This window comes from Pteronotus mesoamericanus, unplaced genomic scaffold (assembly GCF_021234165.1).
Source record: "Pteronotus mesoamericanus isolate MK-2021 breed Mesoamerican mustached bat unplaced genomic scaffold, CSHL_Meso_final contig_20, whole genome shotgun sequence".
Taxonomy (NCBI): Eukaryota; Metazoa; Chordata; class Mammalia; order Chiroptera; family Mormoopidae; genus Pteronotus; species Pteronotus mesoamericanus.
Window position 1 is genome coordinate 72,162,865 of NW_026555085.1, and position 26,388 is coordinate 72,189,252.

Consider the following 26,388-nt stretch of genomic DNA (forward strand, 5'->3'; position numbering starts at 1 on the left):
AAAAAACCTGGTTATATCAATCCCTTGTTCTCTATCTCTTCATCTTCTATCAAAGAAAGCTCATAAAAATGTGCATGAGAACAAGTGGGGTTATTATATGGGTCACCTTAGAAGTATTCTAATTAAAATACTAAATCATTTAAACAGTTCAATAACTTAACTCTAATTGTTACAGTATTATTTGATCAAATTCATAATGGAGCATGATGCCACAGTTCAGTCAGCACCACTGTTTATAGAAGGCATATTAAATGTCATAAAATTTTGAAATCTTATTCTTTGTAGTACTTCATTTATCATTATTGTTTATGTGGGCTATAAGTAGCAACATTTTTATAGTTTATGGAATTATCACTCTAATTTTATTCCATCTTACTTACCTAAAGCCACTCAGCATGTTGACCTATACTATATAGTGAAAAGAGTAGCATCTAGTGACAGCTCCTTTGAATTATATATTCAATTAAATTCTCAGGTACTAGTATCTCACCTAGTTTGTATTGTATTTTTAAAGTTTTCATTTAGCCCCTCTACTTCCTCTGGACCAATGTCTAATTCCAGAACAAATTTAATAACAAAGTGAACATCCCACTCCATATAGGTACAACATTATATATGTACAATGTCAGTCCTTCTGCCCCAACTATGAGCTCTTAGTAGACTTCAATAATATTGCTTCCTGTACTGACTACTTATTAACTGAAACATCTTCCAGTAAAGTTCAAGGACAACAGCTTCACCAAATTTCTTTTATCCCAATCATCAACACCATTATGATGGGTTGAATCAATTTCAATTTTGTCTTCTTTTAAAAGTCACTGACAGCAAAAATGATGTTTGATAAGCATAGCAGGCTATAGCTACCAGAGAAGAAAAGACACTCCTAACGTAATTTTTTAAAGAATGAAGAAATATTAAAAAGAATTTAAAACCATTGTCCAAGAGGATTCTGTCAATAATTTTTTTTAACCAACTCCATATGTGAACATGAAGGCCTGCATTTCAAGATACTCCGTGCTCATACATTCGGTACTCACTCCATAAATATTTACTTACACCTGCTGTAGACTGGACATTGCAATGGGCATTACTTCCCTTTGTTGTTTTTGAGCTGAAGAGAATTTCTCAAGTCAAAGGATATTCAGGCATTTTCTCAACATATATTTGTCCCAGAGTATGTTTTTAATGATTTCTCTGCTTTTGTATTTGCTTACCTTTTTTTTGAGGGATGCGAGAGCCACCTACACTGCAGGTGTTTTGGTTCTGGGAAGTGCCTGCCGGCTGGCTCACTGCTGTTCCCAGAGGCTGCTTCCACTTAAACCCTGGGTTTAACGGCAGGTAGGGAGCTGGACCAAGCATAATTCTCACTACAGCAATTTTCAGCAAATTGTTCTGCTAAATAGAAATATATTACTTGAAGGCTGGAAGAATGATGATAAACCTGACCCTTAAGCTCTGCTTTTAAAGGTCGTTTTGGTTAAATGTAAGCAAATTGTGGTACAAGGTACCTTTTGCTTGCTGTTTCTCACTTATTATATCTCCCCTCATACCTCATTATGCTAATATAATGACTTATTTGACAGAATAGTTTCATCCATAATCTTGGAAATATATAATGGATTTAATTTTCAAGGTTATATTTTCAGAAAACTATTAATGTCCCTTTCAAAGTCATTGAGACTGAATTATGCTTCAGCAAAATATTAAGTACATTAAAGGTCCCTTTTAGATTTGAGTAAAGTCAATTGGTAATCTAGTTGCAATTATTTAATAGCTTTGAGTCTTGAATTGTTAAACTTATTATGAATTATCCATGCTAACCATTATCTTGACAAATTAAACCCTCTGCCACATGGAAACTTCCCCGAGACTGTCACCAAAATAAATATGGATTTTTAAACTGTCAGAGCTTTTTATTTTTAAATGTCTTTTAGATAATGATCCTTAAGTATTTAAGAAATCTTTTTACCAGAATTGAATAAGATTGTCTCTTGTTAAAAAGTGACTTTTTATTTCCAGCAGAACACAAGTATTTGTGTATACCATCTTTACTTGCATGCAGGTAACCAGACCACTTAAGTTTGTGTATGAAATATTAAAAAACCACCAGTCCCAGATTTCCATAACAATGATTGGACCTTACAACTAAGTCATAAAACCCCTTCAGTCTGGGGACGGTTCTCATTAATAATCTGATCAAAAGCTTAAGAGAGAATACATGTCAACTGGGGGAAGTATCTACTGATTTGGCCAAAGAGTCCTTTTAGTTTTTTCCATAAAATAAAAGACACTTTTCATTTTCACCAATAACTTTATTGACTCAGATATTTTGAGTATGTTGATTATCTTACACCCATGTGATGTAACATTGATTGTTCTCAGTTAATGTCTCTAGTTGATTGCTATCAACTTCAACTGGTCTACCTGACTATGGAGCATTGTCCAGCGAGAAATCAACACAAAACCACAAACCATTTTGGACACATTCAATCAGTCTCAGTATCTTCTCTGTACATGGCACAACTATTTCTTTGTGATTCAGTTGTGTTTTTACCTTTCTTGAAATAATAAAGCAGAATATGCCAAAAATGTTGCTTATTTTCTTCCATCTTCAATATTAAAATGGCTACACAAAAATTCAGCAATTTTGATGTTTTTTTAAATGTATGCTTATATGACAGCTGTCAGCATATAACAAAATTGTTTTGAATGAAGTTAAAGACAACTAAATGCTAATAGAGCCATCTTATGGCAAAAACAAATGTACTTTTTAGCCAACCAAAAATTAATGGTCCTGGGAAGGCAGTCTCAGTATTCCTGAGCTAGTATGGGGCCGTTTAGAATCATCATTGGTCCACATCTTTCCTTGCAAAAAGATTTAGATTTCTTTTATTATAGTTACCCTGATGCTTATCCTAGAAAATTGAATACTTAAGATATGTCAAAATATACAGTTGATATGATGGGAATAAATAATATCAGACCTGCGTGTGTATTTGTCATAACTTTTTAAGCTTTCATGCCATTCTTGATACCTTACAAATTGTGCACTTACTCCCTTATTATCTAATATGTAGCACCAAACAAAAACACATAAATAGTGTATGTTAATACTTGTAAGATAGCATTTAACCTGGAGCAGAGAATTAAAAGTCTTCATCAGAGGTAAGAGGTGGTGAAGTTTTGGTGAGGTTGTGTATCACTTATTATGTATTCTTCTAACTCAAAGACATTATTCTATAACTTCAAAAGTTGAGTATGTATCAGAATTTTGTTTGTCTGTTTGGTTAAATCAACAAGGCCTAAGTTTCCTGAACTTGCTGCTTTACTACCTCTAGTATGCTAGGCTCACGCATTTTTAAGATGACTTACTATCCTACAAACATTCCAGCAGGCGAGAAAACGGACAAGATGAAGTGAGGAACCAGAAGTTGTGTACATTGCTGCACTCACATCATACTGGCTGCCCTGTAGGTATATGATCACTCTTAGCTGTACTGGGATCTGAGAAATCTGATGTTTATTGCGGATATATGTTTACTTGGCTAAAATATGATGCTCCTGTAACTAAGAAATACTTTTTTATAAGAAAAGCTCAAAACAAAACAGATATGCTGTGTAATTAGAGCACTGGGCACAATGTTACAACAGAAAGATAAAGATAGAAATAAGGTGGCCAAGCCAGCACATGTGAGGGAAGAAAGGGAGCATTCAAAAGGTCATTTACATGTTTAAGGATGGTTTTGTTTTTTTGTTTTTTTTTTAACTGTAAAACAACCAAAACCAACTCTGGTTATTCAATGGAAATAGATTTATTTAGAAGGCATCAGGTAGTTAATAGAATAAATAAAAAGACTAATGAAATTGGCCGAGAGTTCTGGAGCTTAGTATAAGACGAGATCTGTCCAGAATGTATCCATTCATGTACTATGAAAAATGGAGGCATTTATTGAAGAAGCTACAAGATACAAGAAACATTGTATATAGGACAACATGGCCTCAGTCCTCTTCAAAGTAGGCACCTTGGGACTTTACAAAATTTCCCCCAGTTGCCATCAGCTACCTTGTTATACTTTCCTGAATCTTATTGGTGGTGTGAAATCTCTTCCCATTCAAAGGTGATTTTAGTTTTGGGAAATACCAGAAGTTGCCGGGCACCAAATCTGGGCTGTCGGGGGGCTGAGTCACTTGGGTGATTTGATATTTCTCCAAAGAACTCAGCACAAGACGTGATGCTTGAGCAGGCATGTTGTGATGAAGTTGCTAATCACCAGTTGCTCAGAGCTGTGGCCTTCTGAATCATCCCAATAGTTTCCATGGAGGAATGTTCAAGCTTAACACAAATTTTGATGCAGATCCGTTGACCTACTCAGTCATTTTGAATGAGAAGGCCACACAGTCACATGCTCACTCAATGGCATCTACCGCTCCCACTGACTAATACAATGAAGTTGTTACTGTTCACACATGCGCATTCCAGTCCACTCTCCTTGGTTGCTAGGGTACATCGATGTTGCACAAACCATTCTCGTTATATTAACTATGCTTGGACTTTTTCTGGAAAGACCTCATGTATCGGATCCTTACCCTGGATCAGTGTAGTTATAAAGCCAACTCTACAGGCACCTTCACAGTCAAACACAGGCTGATAGTCTGCTGGACTTTCATCTCTATTGCCACTACTGTGGCAAAAATATCTTGCCATCTATTTATGTGTCTCTGTGTCCCTGTCCGCAGGACATACAATTGACTGAGAAACTGAATATACTGTACATCTGATTGTGCATTAAAATGTGATTCATAACATGCACCATACACTACACACACACACACACACACACACACACACACACACACAGAAACACATATCTTTTTTTTCCTTTTTCGCTATCAGGAATGCTAATTTCTGTGTAATATTTCACTCTCCTAATACAATGCTGAGTTGTGCTAGCCCAGTTCAGAGATATCCCACCTAATGATTCTGATTGCGTTACCCTTGAAAATAATAAGAAATTTGGATTATCTTCCTTGCTCAATTCTGTGCCTACAACAACTAGAATTTAGTTTTATTCTTCTTTATCTCTGGTATTTCCAATGTCTGCCAATGGGATAGAAACTACTTTTACATCTTCTTTCAGACATTCTAAGCCATTTCTAACTTTCCTTAAGTTTAACGTCTCAGATTATAAAAAATAACTATACTAAATTAGATTAGATATTCTCTGAACAAGATATTGCAGTCCACCTGTTCAGGACAGGGTGACACAGAAGCAGTGGAGCATCAAAGCTTCACGACATACCCACTTCATCATATACAACACACACACACACACGTAGACGCACACACAACTGAGATATATTTTAAAGAGACAATAGGTCAGAATTTTTCTTTTATTGGCTCAAAGGTCTAATGACGTTTTAATGAAAGGGGTATTATACTACCTGCTGCAATTTTGTTGGAAAAAATTCATAATTTAGTAGTAGATATAATGGTTAATGCCATTTTAAATATTCACAAAATACAATAAATGCATAATTATGCTTTCCTTAATATTTATTATAGAAAAACAAATGAAATTTAATAGAAAAATTCACAGATTTCTTTTCACCAACTCTCCAAATCACTTTCCACAACACCAATGGTTCTGGTGAGGATTTAAAATATATTAACAAATTCAAAAGAATTTTTGTTTTATCCAATAATTTTATACACTTAAAGCAAGCAAAAATATAAGCACATACTTTAAAAGTAATAAAATCTAAACATTAATTTAAAACCATTTGAGCCCCATTGTGAAAACAAACACAAATAATGGCTTAGGCAAATGCTTACTTCTAGAATTAGTCTTTCAAATCCCCTACAGAAAATGACAACTTAAGCCAGAATGAAGGCAAAATCAGTGAAGTAGATAAATAGAGCTGAGCCCTTCGAACAGCTGACAGCATTCTGATTAAAATTGACATACAATAATGTAGAAATCAAAACTGCAAACTAGTTAGCACCAAAACAAATCTTACAACTTTAGAAAGATCAACCTTGAAGACAAAGTCAAGAGTCAATAAATTGCACATAGACACTGAAAAGAATGAAAGGTGCTTCAGCCTAAAAGGAAAAATAAAGGTTTCTCTCAGTAAGAATTATAGGATAAAGTATAGCTTAATCCACATGTGTGTTATTGTACTTTTGTGTATATACTGTAGTTTTTAGCTCAACTATAAAGGTGGAGAAATAAAGTGAAATACAGTTCTATCCATTTTTTTAAAACTACAAGACAGAGAAGCATAAGAGTTTATTTTTGAATTCAAAATGAAAAAAGGTTAAAATTTTAAATAGTTCATAAACAACAATTGAAATGTATAAAACCTATCTCCAGTGAAGTTAAATCCATTTTCTTTAAGAACGAAGGATCAATGAAGAAAGAAATTAAGCCATGCTAAGTTGGAATGGGAAATTAAGTTAGTGAGGGCAGCAAATGAGAGTAGGTGATGGATTACTACTTTCATTACCTTTGGGAAAAGGGATATTAAAGACATATCATTGATGCAGCTTTGTACTTGCAGTGCCTGAAGTGACTCAAAAGAATGTCTGAGATAAATGTTTGCCCAAATATCCTTTGTTATAGATGAACAAATTATCACAACACCTGAGACCTTTTTCTAAAACATCATGTTGTTTAACTATTAGCTGGGGAAAAATATGGGAAAGAATGAGAGGGAATTGTTTTTCATAACAAGAATTTCAAAAACAAATATGTGGTATAGAATCTAAAGAAGTAAAAATCGAATAACTATTTTTCTTCAAGATTTTGTTAACAATTGAAAGTATACAAAGCAATAAAGTACTGATCCTGAAATGTGGAAAGTTCTCCATAAATGTAATAACAGTAACAACAAACAATAATAACAACATCATTAGTAACAGCAACAGGAAATCGAAAGATGACAGCCAATATAATATAATGGCCAAGGGAACTAGAAAATGAGTTTAATCTCCTGCCCTACTATTGCATATTTCTAAATTTGTGAATAATTCACTGGACTCCACCAAATATTAAACAGACTTTCTATTTCTCAAATGAGTGGAGTGCAGTTGCTATTCTTATTCTACTCTGCTTCTCAGCACTGAGGCCAGTCCCAATCGCAGAAACAGCCAGTTTTCATCACTGAAAATTGACTACATTGATTGTGTTGGATACATTGAGCTCCCAGTAACCAAAATTCATGTAGTCAACTTCAAGTAGCAGAAGTTTTTTAAAGACATATGAGAAAGACAGTATCTCATTGGTGTCCAAGGAACTCAGACATAACTTGGAAGCTAGCAAATATGCAGCATCGTTTACTCAAAATGTATCTATCACCAATTTTAGGGCTCTATTATCATGAGCTGATAGGGCTTGGCATTAGATTTGCTGTACAAAATATAGCCCACTTGGGTCAGTGTGCTAGGTGTTCACATATTCATGACATCATGGCTTCACTGCCAGCTTCTGCCTAGAAGGAATTCTCTTTGGGAGTGGGAGAGCAGAGCCATTTGGTTATACCAGCAGATTGTAAAGGTAATTGGCAATTACCTTTACAAAGCCTTTAACTCTTGGGCCTAGAACCAATCTCATTCACTGTTTTTTCCCCCACATCATAATACTAATAATATTAGTGCCTGTATAATACTAATAATCTCTTTTCCTATCATAAATCTGATAGATGGAAAATATATGCTAGACTGGCCAGCCAAATAGGACTGCAGTATTTTTAATCAATTATGCAAATAATGTACTTATAACTCCGAGTATTACAGTGGAAAATGTAGACTGAGAGGGAGGTCAAATTGAAGCTTTATACTCTCACCAGAATCTACTCTTTTAGTCTATAAACACAAGAAGCTGCATAACAAGCATCAGGGGGTCACTGAATAGTACTGATTAGTTCTAATGAACTTCGTGTCATCCCTTGAGGACACACACCATGTTCTCTCCTGCCTGTGTGCCTTCCAATATTCTTTGGCCTCTGGCTGAAATGTACTCTCCCACCAGTTCACCTGCCAAGTCGTGCTTCACCCCTCAATTCTCAGTTAAAGGTCCACCTACGTTGTGAGACCTCTATTCTTCCAACAGATTTGGATGTTCTATTGACCAGGCTGACATCATGTAGATTATCTTAATTAATTAAACTGATTACTTGTCCTTAAGCTATATTCCATGTTGTTGATATCAGGAATTTAGATTTTTAATCTTTCTATACCGCTGCAACCACAGTAGCGAGTAGCTCAGAGTTGATGTTTTAAAAAGAAATATTTGTTGCTTTGGATGTTCTGTGAAAATATCTCTACTCACTGATCCAGAGGGCAGAGTACCACATGCATGAAAAGGGATCATTCACCTGTATGTATTTCCATCTAATAACCAACAAGTGAGATTAATATTAGGACAAAATATTTAACATTTAAGTTGCATATTTACTAATTTCATCATTTTAAAAGTACTTTGGTTTTTACCCCTCTTATATTTTTAAAAATCATGCAAGTAACAGAAATATGTGAATTTTAATAGAGTTTTACCGACTAGTGAGATAAGGAAATTCAATGGGCCAACCAGCCAATGGATATTCAACACCTACATTCTACATGACACGAGTAGATAAAAAAAAATTACATGATATAATTTACAACTTCTAAATTTTATGAATATTCATTATTAACATCTGAATAGTAGGTAATATAAGATTAATAATAATAGTAATATGCTTTAAAATCCAGTGAGAAGAATTGACAAAGAGGCTGCAGAACTTTATTTTATTTTTTTTATTAAATTAATTTATTTACTTTTTAAATACATTTGTCTCTGCCTTTCCCCCACATCTTTCCCTTGCCCCCTCCCACCTTCCCTCCCTCAGCTCTTCCCCTTTGGTTTTGTCCATGAGTCCTTGATATATGTTCCTTGACTTTCGCCTTCCCTTCCCTTTCCCTGCCCCCCCCTTCCCTCTTGTCTCTGTTGATTTCTTTTCCTTTCAATGTTGCTGGTCATATTTTCCTTGCTTCTTTGCATTGTTGGTTAGGTTCCGCTTATAGGTGAGATCATAAGGTATTTGTCTTTCGCCCCCAGGCTTATTTCGCTTAGCATGATGCTCTCCAGTTCCATCCATGCTGTCGCAAAGTTTAGTACTTCTTTTTTTCTTTCTGCTGCGTAGTATTCCATTGTGTATATGTACCATAATTTTTTGATCCAGTCATCTACTGATGGGCATTTAGGTTGCTTCCAACACTTGGCTATTGTAAATTGTGCTGCTATGAACATTGGGGTGCATAGGTGCTTTTGTATTGGCGTTTTGGTGTTCTCAGGGTATAGTCCCAGCAGGGGAATCGCTGGATCAAAAGGCAGTTCCATTTTCAGCTTTCTGAGGAAATTCCACACTGCTTTCCACAGTGGCTGCACCAGTCTGCATTCCCACCAACAGTGGACTAGGGTTCCCTTTTCTCCACAGCCTCGCCAGCACCTGGTGTTTGTGGATCTGTTTATGATGGCCATTCTGACCGGTGTGAGGTGGTACCTCATGGTGGTTTTGATCTGCATTTCTCTGATGCCTAGTGATGCTGAGCATCCTTTCAAATGCCTCTGGGCCCTCTGTATCTCCTCCTTAGAAAAGCATCTGCCCAGGTCCTTTGCCCATTTTTTGATTGGATTGTTTGTCTTCTTGGAGTAAAGTCGAGTGAGTTCTTTGTATATCTTGGAGATCAAACCTCTATCTGATGTATCATTAGCAAATATATTTTCCCAAATGGTTGGCTCCCTTTTCATTTTGCTGATGTTTTCTTTCGCCATGCAGAAGCTTCTTGAGGCTGCAGAACTTTAAAAATGAGGTCTAATGCTCTCCCTGGGGAAACAAAAGGAAGCATATTTGGTGCTTTTATTCTTATGGTTGACAGAAAATACAATATTTTTTCCAATAAATGAAGATTACTTAGTTCAATGGAAAATATGGATCAGTTTGTTAAAAGAGAATATATTCTCTATTCTAAATGGATTTAAATTATAAAAATGGATTTAAATTATGCCAAAAGTAATGCTTGTTTGTGAGCTGCACATGCTTAATTTAACAGAACAATAGCCGGCTAAAGGATCAATTTGCCTAAAGTACATACAAATGGTACTACCAAAAATAAAATCCAACAAGATATTACATCTGCCCTCTACCCAAGGGCCAGTCACTGGAACTACATACCATACTTTCCTCCCTGGAACAGCTCATCATTACCCTCCAGGTGATTTCTAAAGCAACTCCTTCAGACTGAATGAATTACAATGGAACAACATATCAGATTGCTGGAATGGATCCAGTAAGTGAGCCCCTCCTGGAGGCAAGGTTGTATTTAATTGATGGCTGTCTTTTTTTTTCCATGGGGTGAATATTTTCAAGAAAATAACTTATGAAGAAAGGGGGCTTTCACAAGGAAGAAGATAAGTAACTGAGGACTGGCTTTTCTCTTGAAGAAGAGGGTCACCTGGGGGAGAAACCTCTCCTGATGAAGAATTAAACTTTAGTTGTCTTATCCTATAAATAAGAATTGCAGTCTAAATGAATCTGGGATACGGTGGAGGAGAATTGCTTATCCAAGGTTGAGAGTGGTTTCCAATCCAAGTAGTCTGAGTTTGGACCTTATTTCCCTAACCACTTTGTACCAAGCCTTTCCTCTTCAAATAATGTTTCCTGTGTACACTGTAATTTCTTTCTGAAATTGCTCTACCCATAGCCATTAGGAAAAGTTCCTTTGTTGGTAGTTTCTGAAGAAACAGTATAGAGGGAAAAGGAACCTTAACCTAATTTTCTTCTCAAAGGTTTCAGCATAGAGGTGGCAACAGCTTGGGGTGCCCTGTGCTCGGTGGCCGGAAGTGAGCAGTAAAGTAAAAAGGCAGCCCATGGAGACACAGGGAGTAATGAAGAGATTATCTCATTGTTCAGGAAACACCCAAGGCACACAAACTCAAGATGGACCAAATGCTTAACCCCAACAGCAAGAGGAAACTATTCTTTGAAAGAAGAAGAAAATCCATACCTCTGGATAAAAAAACACAACCAGCAATTTTCAAGTCCAAAATCAATAATTTTCAGATCAAACCTTTAATTCCACAAGACAGTTTTTTTTTAATAAAAACACAGTTTGAAGAGGCTGCCATAGTGAGGTAGTTGGTGAGTTGGTACTGAACTATGCGCATTGCTATATCTACCTGCATCAGATCTGAGCAGTATCCTACAAGGTGGTGCTCAATAGTTTAGCTACTCAAAAAATTGCAAAAAATCTAACTAGAGTTGAAACATGAGATTCTGGCTTATATGAATATGATGAAAATGTATGTACAGTGACATAGATTTAAAACCTGAGTAAAAAGAGGTTCATCATTAATGAATAAGTAAATAAATCATATGATATTTACATAAGTGACAGTAGTTGCACTGAGAATGTGGCAATAAGAATAAAGAAGCTACTATTACATTCAAGAATGCAGATGATCCCAACAAATATTATATTGAAAGAAAGAAACCAGACACCAAGAAGTACATATAATATGGATTCAATTACATAACAACAAACCAGATAATTCTAACCCTATTGCATTTAGACAGAATAATTCTTAACTCTGGGGAGTGGGGTAAATTGTGTCTGAAAGTGGACATAGGAGATTTAGAGGAGTAATATTCTATCTTTGATCTATGGTGTGGTTACATATATGCTCAACTTATCAAAATTCATTGAGTTGTATACCAATAATTTTGCATATCTATATTATGCACCAATACATAAAACAGCTTAAAATTTTGGAATAATTTTTATTCATTTATTTTTAAGGAGGGGAAGGGCAAGAAACATCAATATGTGGTTGTCTCTCACAAAGCCCTTACTGGGAACCTGGCCCGCAACCCAGGAATGTGCCCTGGCTGAGAATTGAACTGGTAACCCTTTGGTTTGCAAGCTGGCACTCAATCCACTGAGCCACACCAACCAGAGCTGGAATAAAACCTTGAACCCAGAGGAGTCCAACCTAAATATATCTATCATTTCAAGCTGCTCCAGTGGTTTCTTTTGTGGTAAACTTCAAACTGCTACTGGAGGGGAAAAATAGGCTTTGAAGAAGAGAAGTAGATATTGCAACAATTAGACATCTAATTAGCTCTGTGTTTTAATACAACTGACTGCAATTATCTGTACCCTCAGATACAAAACATTATTCTTTTGTCAGATAATTGACATTTTAAAAAGCTAAACCTATGTGGGAGGAAAAGAGACATTAATTCAAAATTTCTATATTTTACTTATTTATTAATATAGACTCGGTAAAAGAATAAGATTCTTCAGAAAAAAAATCATTCTGTATTCTTTTCTAACATCAGAAAGAAGTTAATAGTATTATTCACACATTTATTAGGCAGGAATTAGACAGCAAATATATACATAAAATGAATCCCTCATGGAAACTATTTGAAATAACACATTTATATTTCATTTGTCTTAATCTGGAAATGTTTCATATAAAAAATGTCTCCACATTTGTGATACGCTTTGCCCAGAGAACTGAGCATATTTACTTCAAGAGTGCTAATCAGGCATGCATGCTGTTGTGGTTTATATATCCAGTTTGATTGACCCACTGAAGCAAATATGACATCAATGCATTTGAGCAATCTCTCCTTTTCTTTAAATGCCCTGTGGTTGGTAACTTCATAATTATTTGCTTTGCATTGGGTAAAACAGTTCCCTATTAAAGTTACTTCAAGAAAAGGGTGACAAGTATGTTAGGAAAATCTGTGGACTGGAATTATGAAAGGAAAGTTGGATGGAATAAGACAGCTCTGAGGACCAGTTATTCTGTCTTTCTTTTAGGCTCCACTGGCTTTATCCCAATATTCTTGCTTCTGGGCACAAACTTTCCATTCTCTTCTAGATGCTGATAATTTCCCATTTCTTTTTGGTTTTTACCTCTTAGATTTCTTCTTATATGTAGTCTATGTTCCCTACAATCTGTAATATTTATTTTAAGATTCGTGACTGCATATCACATGAGCCAACTAAAGACAACTTAATTTTAAGGGAGTGAGGGATAGTAAAAGTAAAACAAGTCCTTTTGCAATTATAAAAATAAGAATAAGATACCTAGAAATGAACTTAACAAAAAATGTGATGGATCCATGTACTGGAAGCTACAAAGCATTATTAAAAGATATTGAAAAAGAGTGAAATGGAAAGATCTTTTGTGTTCAAGGGTTGGAAAAATCAATGTATTGAAAATGTCCATGTTACCTAAAGCAATATACAGATTTAATGTAATCCCAATCAAAATATCATTTTTTAAAGAAATAGGACAAAAAAATTCTCATTTTTATATGGAAACACCAAAGACCCCCCACTAGCCAAAGCAATCCTGAGAAAAAGGAATGAAACCAGAGGTACCACATTCAAATGACTTCAAATTATACTACAGAGTGACAATAATCAAAACAACACTTTGTTGTCAAAAAACCCCAAAAACAAACACAAAAAAACAGACATAGAAACCAATGAAACAAAACTGAGAGCTTAGAAACAAACTTACATATATATGGACAAATAATTTTTGGTACAGGGGACAAAAACATGAAAAGAAGGAAGGAAAACCTTTTCAATAAATGTGCTGGTAAAATAAGAAAACCACATGCAAAAGAATGAAACTAGACTACTGTTTGTCCTCATATACAAAAATTAACTCAAAATGGGTCAAAACCATAAATATAGAACTTAAAAAAATAAATTATGTAAAAGAAAACATAGGTACTAAACTTACGGACCTTATTCTTAGAGAAGATTTTATGCATTTGACCCCAAAGGAAAAGGAAGTAAAGGCAAAAATAAATGATTAAGGCTATATCAAACTAAAAAGCTTCTGCACAACAAAAGAAACTGCCAACAAAACAAAAAGGCAACCAATCAAATCAGAGAAGATACTTGCAAACAATAGCTCTGACAAGAGATTAATATACACATATAAAAATAACTCATACAAGTCAACACCAAACCAATAATCCAATTAAAAAATGGACAGAGAACCTGTACAGACACTTCTCTCAAGGAGACATACAAATGGCCGACAGATATATGAAAAGATGCTCAACTTCATTAGTCATTAGGGAAATGCAAAGCAAAGCTGCAATGAAAACCTGCCTCATACCTGTTACAATGGCTATTATCAACAGTAATAAGTGTTGGAGAGGTTGTGGAGAAGAAGGAACCCTCATTCACTGCTGGTGGGAATGTAAACTGATATAGCAACTATGGAAAATGGTATAGAGACTCCTCAAAAAATTAAGAATACAGTTACCATATGACCCAGCAACTCCTCTTCTCAGTATTTACCTGAAAAAAAATTGAAAAAAATTACAAAGATGTATGTACCTCTATGTTCATTGAAGCATTATTCATAGTGCTCAAGACATGGAAACAACTAAAGCATCCTTCAATAGATGATTGAATAAAGAAGATATGTTACATATATAATAGACTAATAGTCATAAAAAAGATGAAATACTGCCATTTGGAACAACATGGATAGATCTTGAGAATATCATACCAAATGAAAAAAGTCAAGAATCAAATGAATTCACTTGCATGTAGGATATAAAACTGAAAGCAATAAAGAAACAAAAACTCATAGACACAGACAACTGTATGGTGTTTACAAAAGGGAAAGGAGGTGGGAGAGCAGTAAAAGGTAAAAGGGGCCAGATATATAGTGAAGTAGGACGACTTGACTCTGGATGTTGGGCACACCATGAGATATACAGATGAAATGTCATAAAATTGTATACTTGAAAGCTATATAATCTTATTAACAAATGCCCCGCCCCCAACAAATTTAATTTAAAAGAAGACTTTAAGGGCAGATACACAGGTGGTCTTCAAGAAAGGAATCAGGAGTATTTTGACTTGAACATTCATCTCTGCTTCTCATTACATGTTTCTTTAACTTTTCTCTCTGTCTATAAACTTTCTCAGGTCCCTCCCTTCTCTTCATGATGAAATATGTTCACACAGAATTCCTAAGCCCACATTCAAAGTCTAAAAATGTGAGGATCCATCCTTTCTCTTCGTTCTAACTCCATCTTGGGAGCAAGCATCCAGTTGCAAATTTGGCCCCAGAGCAGGTATTTCCATTGAAACATGGCTGCTAGACTCATCTCTGAGGAGGGGTAAGCAATTCCAGGGTAGAAAGACTGAACAGAAAAGCCAGTAGTTGTAGACATCAACATGCAATAACTCCAGTGGCTGCAACTCTTTCCCAAGGCATCCTCCTCTTTGCATCTCTTAGCTTACAACAATTAAGTTTGTACTTCCTAATTTAAATTCCAGAGAGAGTGGATGTCATTTCAAAACATTTATTTCTTGCAGCCTGCTAAGTAGCGCATCATTAGCCTATCTATGATTTGACATCCTTTGTGCTGGAGTCTTGAGGCACAATACATTATTGCTTAAGCATCAGAGGATGGATTAGTGTTAAATTTTCCTAGAAGTCATGGCCGACACTCTAAGATTTGGCCTGTCTAGTACCGTAACATAGTTCTCTCAGTTATGTCGAAGAGAGATGTCACACATATATGTTTTTTATATGGCGATGTCAACCACAGCCATGCCAAGGACCATTATTCCTCTATATATACTCTTGAAGGAGAAAATAAAATTCCATGTGCAATTATGTTTGAGATAAACAGCAAGGCTAAGTTTCTTTTTAAGGTTTATAAAACATAATTAAATTATTAAGTACCTAGAGAAAAACATTTATACTTTAATCTATTTCCCATCTTCATTATATAATGTAACATAGTAAGAGGTATTATTTTGCAAATTACAGGGACCAATTCTTCAAGTCCTGTTACATGGGATAAAATAAGGGAAAAAATGCAACCCAACTTTACATATAAACTAGGAAAGGAACCAGTACGTTAAAGCTCTTCAAAGCTCAGGAGGATTCCTTTCCTGTTTTCCCTGTCTATTCTCCCTGAATACCTACCTCAGTCTTCTCTCTCAACAACTCTGACTCTGTACTCAAGCCATATGCATAGCAAAAGGTTACTACATTAACTTATTCTTTTTTTTAATTCTCACTTGAGGATACACTCATGGATTTTAGAGAAGCGGGGAGGAAGGGAGAGAGAGAGGGAGAGAAACATCAATCTGAGAAAGAAACACCAATCTCCTGCCTCCTGTAATCACCCTGACTAGGACCAAGCCTCCAACCCAGGCATGTGCCCTGACGTTTGGGTTCATGAGTCAAAGCTCCAACCAAGTGAGCCACACCAACCAGAGTTAACTATTCTTTTTTAATTCCCCTTTCAATGTACTGTTCAGATTTAAACTAAAATGTTTTTTTATTATATCTTTAAAGAAAATGGATTTGAGTGTATGATAAATTACTGACATCACTGTACAGGGTCAAAACCCATAAATTAAAAAAGGGAAGTAAATTCCAGGCAAAAATAAGGGCTGATAGTTCCTTGTCTAGGAATTCAAAATGAAGTATGTTCTAAATTATGGAAATTTATCATAAAACCAGGGTCAGCATTAATAGCACACATATTATGAAACAGATCCAAACACTCTATATATTTGAATTTATTTCATTACCATAGTAAAACTATGACTTAATACATGTGCTATTCTTATTTTTCAAATTAAGAAACCAAGGCATAGAAAGCTTAGGTAAATTGCCTAAAGACATACAAAACTGTAACTTTAAAAGTCAGGATTTAAACAAAGTACCTGACCTTATGGTATTGTGAATGTAAAGAGGTTTTGTTTTATGCATCTAGAAATGTAAAATAAAAGAAGACAAATTGTTTTATTCAGCCTTGAACTCAATGACAAGTGTAGCTATTCGAGTTTTTAGCATGCTATAGCTTAGTTTTATACAAATTATATAGCTATACCTCAAGATCTTAAATATTTTTTTCTTCTTTTTTAAAAATAGACAAACTCTATTAAATCTGCCTCACCTAATCCTTTTTAGTTTAATGTAAACTCTTTACAAAAAGTCTCAACCTAAGATTTGAGTATCTCAGTTGTTTGGAAGATTCAAATAAGGTATACTTATGTTTATTATCATCATGTGTGAATACCAAGACTTTATAGGTCCATTCATTATCTCTCATTGTCTGTTGAGGAGTGTTGCATATCAAACAGCAGATTTCATTTGTTGTAGAATGAGGTTATACATTTGGTGAGCTTTGATAAGCCACAAGGCTAAAAAAATAAATCAAATTAATCTCACTTTATACACCAACTATTTCAAATCACCTTCATAAAAGCAAAGCATGTCTTAGATGTTAGTTCCATTTGTACGTTTAACTTGCTTTCTAAAGAACCTATGTATTATTTTATGTTTAGCCTAGCTTAGGAAGCCAGGGTGGAATAAGAAAATAATTTCCTGAGTGGCTAAAGGAATGAGACCCCACTACATGTAGAAAGTAATTCGCTACTAACAGAGCATTTAGTTTGATTCTTAGAAGCTGGGCTAAATCCATGAATTTATACATTTTCTACCATTTAATAAAAATACAATTGAAAATAAATGTTTTAGCGAAGTTCACAGAACTACTCCATTCTATATTATATTTGTGAAACAGGTTAAAGATATTCTTAATTGCATACCTCTTGGAATACTGAAGATACTAAATCACTTCTCATAATTTAAATATGTATAATAAGATATATACTTGATAAACTGTTAAAGAAAAACAGTGATTTCAGGTTTTTAAAAATAGTGTTTTAAGTTTATTTGTTTTTAGAGAGGAGATGGGAGGGAGAAAGAGAGGGAGAGAAACATCAATGTGTGGTTGCATCTTGCACGCCCTTCCCCAGCGCTCTGGCCAGCAATGCAAGCATATACCCTAGACTGGGAATTGAACTAACGACCCTTCAATTTGCAGGTCAGCACTCGATCCACTGAGCCACACCAGCTAGGGCAAAGTTTCAGGTTTTTTAATTTAGTTTTAGTTTTGTTTTGTAACAACAAGAACTGAAGGATGCCCTTATCTTAATACAACATTAATGTATTTGCATCTCTGACTTGTTAAAAAAAAATCCTCATCTCGTAATAATTATTCCCAGATATTTAAATATATATTATTATAATGTAAATTCTAAATGGATGCTGTACCAGAGAAAAGAGTTATCTGTCAAAAATCCAGATTCTCTTTTTACTTAAGTGCAAATTTTTTTTCTGGACATGAATACTCAGAAAGGGACTGTATTGCCCAGACCCCATGGCAAGTAGATGTAACCTTGTGATTGAGCCTGAAGAAATTGAATGTGAGCAGAATTTCCGCACACTACTTCTAGGCTCAACCCATAAACATTTCCTTCAAGGTATTTTGTAGAAAGGATAGAATTTCAAGAACGATTAGATTGGCCTGAGGGCAAAAATGGTAATCAACCACATTTGCTTTTCAACTACTCTAAAATTAAATAAAGAAATCTTCCAAACTACCAATATAGTTACAAACTTTGCTTGCAAATGTTCTATGATTCCAGTATATGATTAATAATACATTGTCTCATGGACCAAATTATTAAATTAGTGTATTTATAAAAGTTTCTATAATTTGCTTTTTAGAGTGTTTTATTTAATGAGATTATTTATTTATTTGCAAAGTATAAATGCCAACAATTAAACACAATTACTTAAGCATTAACTATCTAAAAATTCCATTTTGTGTGGACTGATGCTCTAATTTTGATATACAATGTCTGCTCAATGAGGAAAACACAGTTTGGCGAAGACACTTAAATAAACTAAAGAACAATTCTTACGGTCCCCTCAGTGTTAATGATAGGTATACTCTCTACCCCTCTCCTTAACTAAAAATGTTTTCTTCATTAAGCAGACATTTTTATCAAAACTAGGGCATTATCTATATGGAATCCAAACAGAGCATTATAAAGTTCTAGATGATAATAAAAAGCCAAATATATGCAAATGAAAACAACGTGAAATAAATATAAAAGGCCCTATGGCAAATTTTGTGTAGAATTTCCATTAATCACACTGTTAATTATGATGCAATGAGAACCATGTTTAGAATATATGCTACGCACATTAAGTCTTGCATCATAGCAAGATAAACACCACTAGAAAAGGAAAGGATTGACTTTAATTCACCCATTTCCTTTATTTTAGTCTAAAATACAGGCATTCTCTTCCTTACGTATGTTTCAATAAACTAGAATCAGAACCATGTCTGGTCATTTCTTTCTGTAAACATCCATCCATTCAACCAATGACAACGCCAAGCATTAACACCATGGGATGCAAACTTGCTTAAGGAAATGTGCTGAAACCAGGAGTGGTATAGAGAAAGCACTCATTTATCTTCATAGACAACTATAAACTGTATCTCTTACTATTCTGTATTTCAGTCAGAAAATAATTGACCACAGTAGATGAATGGTTGTTAGGCATTGGAAATGGAAAACTATCAAATTTTAATAGCTCTCTTTCTGCTCAAGGTGACTAAACAAATAAACTGAAAATAATAAGCCTCTCAAAAGAATGGTAAAAATTAGGAAAATAAAACAACGTATTGGTACATAAAAAAGAGCACATTTATTTATTCTGCAAGAAACAAATAGAAATTTTTAGTAGACATCAAGTCCACTAAACACTTAGGTAAAATTCTTTGAAAAGGCCTAGGGACTTATTTAAATATATAGGCGGAAATGCAAGTGCAAAAATGTAATAAATAAATAAATAAATAAAACAAAAAATCAAAATAAAAATTTATTTTCTAAGTAGCAAGAGGCAGGCTTACCTATATACAATTAAATATAAAATGTGGGCGAAACCATTCCAAATGCCGAATAAAATGATAAAAATAAAAATAAAAACAAGTAGAGGTGAGTATTACTAAAAATAAAGAAACTAGAGTAATAGAAACAAAAATAAAAATCAAGGGTATAAAAAACCTTTCTCAAATTAAAAGATGAGCTTGGTTACAAATATTTCTTTATTCTTGAAGATCAAAGATTTTGCTACAATATGTTTAAGGGTCAGTTCAAGTATAAAAGAATATCTTACAAGTGTTCTAACAGGAAGAAACATAGTTTACCAATCAAGAAGCAAAATTCAATCTTATATGAGACGTTTTCTCTGCAACTCTAAATATTTTTTTAAAAATTGCAAGGCATTAATTAGAAACATGTTAATTCAATAATTTTATGATATGCTGGTTTGTTATTGACATATAAAGCAAAAGAAGATTCTCCAAAATATGGGTTTTTAAAATATAAAAAAAACTACTGTGAGAAGTATTCATCTTCTCGTGGAGTAAATCAAAATTATAAATTCAGAAAGACAAGGCTGAATATATAAAAAGATCAGAAGTAAGCAAAAAAAAATCAATTAGTCTGAAAATCCTGTGACAGTAAATATTGTGTCCTTTTGGCCGCGCGGTCTTTCCTCAGTCTGGACACAATGCCTGGCACAGAAGAGGCACTCATAAAGTACAAAATATATAAAACTAATTAAATAGTTGTAACTGTGGTTATCAAATGAAATTCAGGCAATATTGCTCAGGATCAGATATTTGTTCTTAATAATGTACAAATATAATCTAGCTTTATCAACAAATAAAAATTTATCAAAGACTGGAAGATGGAGAGAAAAGGGCAAAAAAAGTATCATAAGTCACATAATGCATTTCATTGGTCTTTGTTAAAGAGAAATTCATAAGCTTACATATGGATTTTATTAACTCAGTGACAGTCAAAAATAGAATTAGGGACAGACCTGCTATCTCTTAAATCTTACAGATGATAAATAGATAATATACGACAAACACCAGGAATAACCCCCCAACAAAATAGAATAAAATGAATTTAGATACATAAAACTTCATGTATCACAAAAACATAAGTTAAAATGTGAAGTAACTTCATATGGAGTATTATTGTTTTTTTGAAATCCAGTCCTATCGCATGTTTCCTTTTTAAAAATTTCTCACATAAAATAACTCAGAATGTAAGAGTAGAAAAACAGAAAAGATGTACCCTATAAATGTAATGAATTAATGAATTAAGCAAGCTAGCTGTAGTGTTAATATACCAAAAAAATATTCAAGACAAATTACACTATATTGGAGGCAATTTATATTAATGAAAATGAAAAGTGTGTAAGAGTGCACTCTCCTAAAGAGCAGGTATTTATGCCCATTTTGTTTACTGACTATCCCAACTACCTAAAAGTGTTTCTGGCACAAATGTTGTTCTTGTAATGAATGCTGTGGTGTATCCCTGAGATCCCAGAGCCCCGCCCCAGATAAAGCCATCATCCCCCATTTTCTGGGAGTGGCGGCAATGCGGCTCAGCTGATGTCATCTGGAAGCCTGGCATAGCCCACAGCTGAAGGCAGCACTTTGCCCAAGTTCCTTCCCTGTTTTATCCCAGACCAATGACCAATTGAGTTGAGGATATAACAGTCCTATTGTTTCACTTCAATTTAGGATGGGATTGAAAGGCTATGACAGTCTAGAGCTCTGTATAGGATCACCTGAGGCCTGTGTTGAAGTACATTCCAGCCAAACTCCTCTCTGCTCAATATCACTCCCTTCATTCCTTAACAGGTACTGAACGTGAGATGACTCCTCAATAACTTTTTGCACAAAAATCCCCATCTTGAAGTCTGTTTCACAGAAAGCCCAACCCAAAACAAATCTAAAAACTTTTGTTAAATGAATAAATGATGTAAAGTAATAGTGAGGATGTTCATGAACTTTATAGCAGCTTCAAAACTATGCCAAAGTAAAGCTGATGACTTATAAAGATAAATTTAAGCATTTGAAAGCAGATTGTATGATATCCACGTACTTCTAACAGTTTACAGCAGATCAGGAATATTTTAAAAAATATGTAGAATAATGATTCAGTTAACTTTAACTTTCTTTTACTTTTTAAAACTGTATTGCCCTTAATTGTACATGTTTATTTATTCTTTTGAAAATATTGATTTATGTAAGGTTAATTTTTGCTTACATTTTCAAAAATTACTTGTAGGGAGACTATTGTCTTGTTCATTTGCAGATTTTTTTAATTTTTAAAATTTCTTTGTTGCCTAGTAAGAATCCCTTTTCTAAATATTTCTTAATGCTAGAAAAGAGATATGTACTTTAGGAATTTATCTCTCCTAAACATATTAATAACACCAACAATGGCACTACACACTTTCATATCACAAAAATTGGCACAAGATTAAATCTTTAAAATAACCCATGACTGTCTACAAATATTGTTTTAGCATTACTATGCTTTCTTTTATGTGTTTGAACAGATTTCAAAACTTTCCTTTCCAGTTCTAATTATCATGTAATAAAAGGAAGAAATGACATAAATTATACCAAAATTATATTAGCTGAACCAACAGGAAACACAGAAATTCTTGAAATTAAAAACGTCTTTTTCCTCTGGGAGCCACTGTGCATGTTGTATTCAGAGCCACCACACTATTCATCACTGGGGGCATGGTTCACAAGCCATTCAGCTGGCACTAGTTTGTGACTTTGTTTTCCTTACAGAATGCAAAAATTTCTCACAGCTCTAAATCCATTTTATGTTCTTTATGCAAAAATTTGCATCTAGTTGATTTTATGCAAGTCAAATGCTATATATTAGAATTATCTATACATGTGTAATAAGGTAAGAAATATATTATCTTAGTGTACCATGCTAAGAGTAGCATGTGTTTATTATAAGCATAGAGAAAGTGATAAAGACAATGACAAATCTCAGGATGATCATTGCAATTAACTTTTTTTTTTCCTAGTCATCGATAGCCATAATAATAGATACTCTATGTAGTTTGAGATTATAATGTGTTGTTAGCATTCTTTAATTGTTTTAGGCTATATTTGCATCCATACCTACTCTCTTCTACAGCAATACCAGAGGTGTTCCACATTATGTTAAGACTAATCATTCTGTCTATGCTTCACATATTCCTTCCCACCAGTTCAATGCTTCCGTATCAGGACTACCCACTTTCTTAAATGGCTCTGGGACAAACACTAGAAGTTGAGAAGTCCCATCATCTGTCCAATTCTCTTGTGTCTTGCCTGTCTCTTCTCCAAAGGGTATACCAGTTTTAAAAATTCTTGGTTTCCTAGCTTTTCTTTCAGTATCAATTAGTCATGAGGCACAGTTCTAGCCAATAAGATATAAAGGGATTTCCAAGGTACTGCTTTTCCCCTTTGCTTTTCTTCCTTCCCAGAAGAAGATGTAAGATCTAGAATACAGTAGGCAGCTGATTATGAGGCCACAGGCAAGAGCAAAAAGGAAACATGTCAAGGATCATGAAGTGGGAAGCTAGAGAAAATCGCATCCCTGTGTCATGGTTGAGCATCTGCAACCCTTATCTCTGGGCATATTGTGCAAGAAATAACAAAACAGACAATAAATAACCTTTTTCTTTTCAGAACTGTTAGTTGTATTTTCTGTTATTTGTAGACAAAAATATTCCTATATATTATACTTCCTCTCCTTTACTTTCCACATGCAATTCTCAAGTACTATCAATTTTATTGACTCTAAAATTCAGTATTACTCATTATCTTCATGACTAATGCTTTAGTTGTAGGTACAATTATTGTTTTAATTGCTTACAGAGCTTCCTTGACACCCCACAGGTAATCTCACACACCACTAAATCCACATTCATATCATCAATATTTCTTGATTATTTTCAGGAGGAAGCCCAAGACTTTTATGATGATGACACATAATGCCATTAAAACTGCCTGGAGACCAAAACACATGTCCCCAGCTTCATATTCATCAAAATGTTCTTCCACCCTACACTTTACTGTTCTATCATGGCCTCACATGTTTTCATGCTTTTATGCACACTGCTTGCTCAGCGTGGAATGCCTTAGTTATCACTCTCCTTGTGTTTTTTTACTCTAGGCTAGATATCTTTCAAGTCAGGAAAGTCTTCCTCGATGCTTTGGTTAAGTAGTACTATAAGCATCCAAGACTAAATGTTACTATTGCAATTATTGCTGTGTTATGAATATGTGTTTGCCATCTATTTTTAGCAGGTAGTTCTTTAGATAAATTATTAATTTATTTTACCCCCATACACAGTGCAATGGCTAACATATAGGAGAAGCTCAATAACTGTTGAATAATTAACTGAATAGAGAAATGAAGGGTAGCAAATTAATTCATATATTATCAATTTATTATATCAATAATCTACATTTAAATTATTATTAACTTCTCAAAGTAAATTTACATCTGTTTTATTTTGTTACTCCTCCATCTTCGTGCAAAAATGTAGATAAAGTGTCATTTTTCACCTTTAGACCAGCAAGGGACAAAAAAGTCCAGAAAGGAGAGATGGTTTCCAAACCATAACACAGTTAAAGGTTAGAACTCAGGCTTCAAATTTTACTTTTGCAAATTTCCTGTAATATAAATATGTTGTTAAATCCTACAGAAGAATACTCAAAATAATTAATGTGTCATCGAAACATTAATTATTTCACACATAACTTGTTAAAAGTTCTATGTTTAACAAAGTGTTATTCTTCTAATAACACCACTATATAGTTCCCTCCATTTTAGGAACATTCCTAAGTTTGATTTTTTTTTTCTATTGGTAGAGGTGAGATGTGAAAATTTATTATTCAATTACATATCTTACTTGTGATCACAAAAGAAAAATAAAGAGCTTGCAAATATTTTTGTGGGAAAAATTAATACCTAAAGAAAGTGTTCTCAGAACAACAACAAAATCAAGAAGTCATCTTTGCCTACATCATTGTGATGACCTTCTCCTGGACTCCACACTCGCAACAGTCCACTCTGAAGAGCAGCCAGAGTGATCCTGATCAAACGTCTTTTTGACCATGTCCCTGTTTAGTTAAACTACCTCCAAAGACTCTCTATTTTTCCAGAGTTAATGCACAATCCTTATTAAATTTTAAAACCCATGTAAATCTGATTTCACCTGATCATCTTGTCTCCTTGTTCTGCCCTAGGTGCAGAGGCCTCCTTGTTTTTAAACACAGCAGATATGCTCCCATTTCAGGACCTTTGCGCTGGTGAGTACCTTGTCCTCGAGTGCCCTTTAGTGAAGGCCTCATTCCCTTAGTTCCTTCAAGCTTTTTCTCAAATGTTAACATAACACCACATTGGAATTGCAATCACTATCCCAACTGTCTTTATGTTTTTTAATAGTATTTATTACCTAATCAAGTGTTGTTTGCTATTTATTTTTGTCTTGCTTACTATTTGTTTCCCCCAAAAAATGGTTCACAAGGTCAGGGAATATGACCACTTTTGTGCAATGACGTATTCTCAGAGCCCAGAATAGTAGCTGGAGCATAGTAAATGTTTAATTTTGGTTGAATATATATATATATAAAAATAAAGGATTAAGAAAACAACTAGGGAAGAAACATCTCACAACTGAATTAAGGCATTAGCAAGATCGTGGAACAGGTGATTCTTGACTTCAGTCCCCTCATTTAAAAAAACCATTAACAAGACAACACACCTGTTTGAATCCCAGAACTGGGGGCAAGGCTGAGGCATACACTCTATACCACACATAAAAAAAAGAAAAAGAGAGGGAGAGAAAGGAGAGAGGGGGAGAGAGAGAGAGAAAGGAAAGACAGAAAAAGAAAGAAAGAAGAAAGAAAAAGGAAGGAAGGAAGGAAGGAAAGGAAGGGGAAGGAAGGAAGGAAGGAAGGAAGGAAGGAGAGAGAGAGAGAAAGAGAGAGAAAGAGGAAGAGGAAGAGGAAGAGGAGAGGAGAGGAAGAAATAAGAAAAAGAAAAGGAAAAACAATGTAAGAAGAGTAAAAAGAGCAGTTTCACTTTGTTTGCATTGCTTCTTCTCTTGGCAGGCATGGTACCTACCTAGTGAAACCCCCCTGATTCTACACTTTCTCCACTGGGAAGAAGAAAGTCTACGGACATACAGCTCCCACAGTGTTCCAGGATATTTAGGCCATGCTTCACAGAGATCACAGGAGAACTAAGCAGAACAGACCACCAGAGAACAGCTAGAGATGGAGAAGTGAGGTGCAACACACAGAAACCAACCTGTGGATCTTGGCAAATAGCATTCCAGCTGCTGGGAGTGCCTAGCAAAGATCTCATTCAAGGATTCTGTTCATCTGCAGTTGAACCAGCAAGATACAAAATAAACATACACAAAATCAGTGCGTTTCTATGCACTAACAATGAACTATCTGAAAATGAAATATGGAAAACTATTCTAACCATAATAACATCAAAAACAGTAAAATGCCTAGGAATAAATTTAACCAAGGAGGTAGAAGCTCTGTACACTGAAAACTGTAAGATAGTGATAAAAGAAA